Source organism: Rattus norvegicus, chromosome 3, assembly GCF_021556685.1.
Source record: "Rattus norvegicus strain SHRSP/BbbUtx chromosome 3, alternate assembly SHRSP_T2T, whole genome shotgun sequence".
In the NCBI taxonomy this organism is placed as follows: Eukaryota; Metazoa; Chordata; class Mammalia; order Rodentia; family Muridae; genus Rattus; species Rattus norvegicus.
In genome coordinates this window covers 96,291,945-96,296,154 of record NC_141536.1, presented here as the reverse complement: position 1 = coordinate 96,296,154, position 4,210 = coordinate 96,291,945, and positions in this window count along the sequence as shown.

Genomic DNA, 4,210 nt, shown 5'->3' with positions numbered 1-4,210 from the left:
ATGAAATGATCATGTGGTTTTATCTTTCTCTTTCTTTACATAGTGGATTATGTTGATGGTTTTCTGTATATTAAACCATCCCTTCATGCCTGGGATGAAGCCTACTTCATCATGATGGATGCTTGTTTTGATGTGTTCTTGGATTCGGTTTGCAAGAATTTTATTGAGTATTTTTGCGTCTCTGTTCACAAGGGAAATTGGTCTGAAGTGCTCTTTCTTCGTTGGGTCTTTGTGTGCTTTAGGTACAAGAGTAATTGTGGCTTCGTAGAAGGAATTTGGTAGCTTTCTGTCCGTTTCAATTTTGTGGAATAGTTTGGATAGTATTGGTATGAGTTCTTTTTGAAGGTCTGATAGAATTCTGCACTGAACTCATCTGGACCTGGGATATATTTGGTTGGAAGATTTTAATGACTGCTTCTATTTCTTTAGGAGTTATGGGGTTGTTTAAATGGTTTATCTGTTCCTGATTTAACTTTGGTACCTGGAATCTGTCTAGGAAATTGTCCATTTCCTCCAGATTTTCAAGTTTTATTGAATATAGGCTTTTGTAGTACAATCTGATGATTTTTGAATTTCCTCTGATTCTGTTGTTACATCTACCTTCTCATTTCTGATTTTGTTTATTTGGACACACTTTCTATGTCCTCTGTTTAATCTCGCTAAAGGTTCATCTATCTTGTTGTTTTCCTCAAAGAACCAGCTTTTAGTTCTGTTTATTCTTTGTATAGTCTTTTTTGTTTCTACTTGGTTGATTTCAGCTCTGAGTTTGATTATTTCCTGCCTTCTACTCCTCCTCGCTGTATTTGCTTCTTTTTGTTCTAGAGCTTTTAGGTGTGCTATCAAGCTGCTGGTATATGCTCTCTCCTGTTTCTCTCTGCAGGCACTCAGACCTATGGGTTTTCCTCTTGGCACAACTTTCATTGTATCCCATAAGATTTTTTCATTAAATCTAAGAAGTCTTTCATTTCTTTCTTTATTTCTTCCTTGACCAGGTTATCATTGAGTAGAGCATTGTTGAACTTCCATATATATGTGGTGTTATTTCCTTATTGTTATTGAAGACCAGCTTTAGCCTGTGGTGGTCTGATAGGACGCATGGGATTATTTCTATCTTTCTGTGTCTGTTGAGGCCTGTTTTTTTGACCAATTATATGGTCAATTTTGGAGAAAGTACCATCACGTGGTGAGAAAAAGGTATATCCTTTTGGTTTAGGAAAGAATGTTCTATAAATATCTGTTAAGTCCATTTGGTTCATGACTTCTCTTAGTCCATTTTCATGATCTGTCCATTGATGAGAGTGGGGTGTTGAAATCTCCTCCTAATATTGTGTGAGGTGCAATGTGTGCTTTGAGCTTTAGTAAGGTTTCTTTTATGTATGTAGGTGCCCTTATATTTGGAGCATAGATATTTAGGATTGAGAGTTCATCTTGGTGGATTTTCCTTTGATGAACATGAAGTGTCCTTCCTTATATTTTTGATGACTTGTGGTTGAAAATCGATTTTATTTGATATTAGAAGTTGTTTTCCAGCCTTTCACTCTGAGGTAGTGTCTGTCTTTGTCTCTGAGGTGTGTTTCCTGTAGGCAGCAAAATGCTGGATCCTCATTATGTATCTAGTTTGTTAATCTGTGTCTCTTTATTGGGGAATTGAGTCCATTGATGTTGAGAGATATAAAGGAACAGTGATTGTTGTTTCCTGTTATCTTCATATTTGGAGGTGAGATTATGTTTGTGTGCTTGTCTTCTCTTTGTTTTGTTGCAAAATGTGTAGTTTCTTGCTTTTTCTAGGGTGTAGCTTGCCTCCTTGTGTTGGGCTTTGCATTTATTATTCTTTGTAGGGCTGGATTTGGATAAAGATATTGTGTAAAGTTGGTTTTGTCATGGAATATCTTGGTTTCTCCATCTATGTTAATTGAGAGTTTTGCTGGACACAGTAACCTGGGCTGGCATTTGTGTTCTCTTAGGGTCTGTATGACATCTGTCCAGGATCTTTTGGCTTTCATAGTCTCTGGTGAGAAATCTGGTGTAATTTGGATAGATCTGCCTTTGTATGTTACTTGACTTTTTTCCTTACTGCTTTTAATATTCTTTCTTTGTTTTGTTCATTTGGTGTTTTGACTATTATGTGACGGGAGGATTTTCTTTTCTGGTCCAGTTTATTTAGAGTTCTGTAGGCTTCTTGTATGGTTATTGGCATGTTTCTTTAGGTTAGGGAAGTTTTCTTCTATGATTTTGTTGAAGACATTTACTGGTCCTTTGAGTTGGGAGTCTTCACTCTCTTCTATATCTATTATCCTTAAGTTTGATCTCATTGTGTCCTGGATTTCCTGTATGTTTTGGGCCAGTAGCTTTTTCTGTTTTTCATTATCTTTGACAGCTGTGTCGATGATTTCTATGGAATCTTCTGCTCCTGAGATTCTCTCTTCTTTCTCTTGTATTCGGTTGGTGATGCTTATATCTACGGCTCCTTGTCTCTTTCTTTGGTTTTCTATATCTAGGGTTGTCTCCCTTTGTGCTTTATTTATTGTTTCTATTTCCATTTTCAATTCCTTCACCTATTTCATTGTGTCTTCCTGTAATTCTTTCAGGGATTTTTGTGTTTCCTCTCTAAGGGTTTCTACTTGTTTACTTGTGTTTTCCTGCATTTCTCTAAAGGAGTTCTTTATGTCTTTCTTGATGTCCTCCATTATCATGATCAAATGTGATTTTAAATCTAGATCTTGCTTTTCTGGTGTGTTTGGATTCAGTGTTTGCTTTGGTGGTAGAATTGGGCTCTAATGATGCCATGTAGTCTTGGTTTCTGTTGTTTGGGTTCCTGCACTTGGCTCTCCCCATCAGGTTGTCTCTGCTGTTACCTTATTCTGTTATTACTGGCAGTCTTGACCGTCCTATAGGCCTGTGTGTCAGGAGTGCTGTAAACCTGTTTTCCTGTTTTATTTCAGCCAGTTATGGGAATAGAGTGTTGTGCTTTCGGGCGTGTGGTTGTTCCTGTCTACTGCTTTCAGCTGTTCCTGTGGGCATGTGTCCTGAGTTCACCAGGCAGGTTACTTGGAGCAGAAAATTTGGTCTTACCTCTGGTCTTGGGCCTGATTTCGCTCCTCGGGGCTGGGTTTAAGCTCTCTGTGAGGGCAGCAACCAGAAGGGTCTGCCCCTACTTCTGGGTTCCTGTTCTCAGGGGGCCCAGATGCTAGGTGTTTTCCTCTAAAGTCAGAAATGTGGGCAGAGAGTAGTCTTCCTCTGGTTTACCAGATGTATCTGCCCCTCTGAAGGTCTAGCTCACCCTCCCACTGGATTTGGGTGCAAGCAGCTGTTTGACCGGGTCCATTCAGATCTCGGTGCAGTCTGGACCACAAGAATTTGTTTTCTTGATGATAGCCATTGGAATCAAGATGACATGGAATCACAATGTACTTTTAATTTTCATTTTTTAGACATTTATTGAAGATTTTTCTTTTCTCTATTATACATTTGTATTTCTTCTTTGAAACCTAATCATCTCACTTACCCATTTATTGATTTGATTATTTAGGTTTTCAGGGTATACTTTTTAAGCTCTCTTCATATTCAAGAACTCATTCAGGAGGGAATTTATCTAGCAGTTGTCATTCTGATTTTTGAAGTTGACTACACCAATGGAGAAGACAAGCAATAAAAGATCTTTGGCAAGGTGATAGAGGTCAAAGGCCACCAATAGAAATTCCCCAAGCTGATGAATTTTGAAAGGACTTGTTCAGTAACATTTCCTGGATGAATTACCACGATCAAGTACTGTCTATGTGAAAAACAGAAAATGTCAGTTTCCTGAAGTTGATGACATTTACTGGAGCACCTTACAATATCTAATTTGATGTATATGAAGTTAAGAGAAGTTTATTAAATTTTGTTAAGAATACTAATATGCAAATGTAAAATATTCATAGTAAGCTGATGAGCTCACTTTTTCCTGACTTCCCCATCAAAATCCAAGTTGGATTTGGACTCAATAATGGTTTAGTCACCTGCCAAGACTGAACCCCCAGTGAACGAGATTGTTGGGGGGAGGGTGGTAATGGGGGAAGGATGGGGAGGGGAAGCCCATAGAGTAAGGGAGGGGGAGGGGTTAGGGGGATGTGGGCCCGGAAACCGGGAAGGGGAATAACAATCGAAATGTAAATAAGAAATACTCAAGTTAACAAAGATAAAAAAGAAATAATGGTTTAGTCAAAAGAAA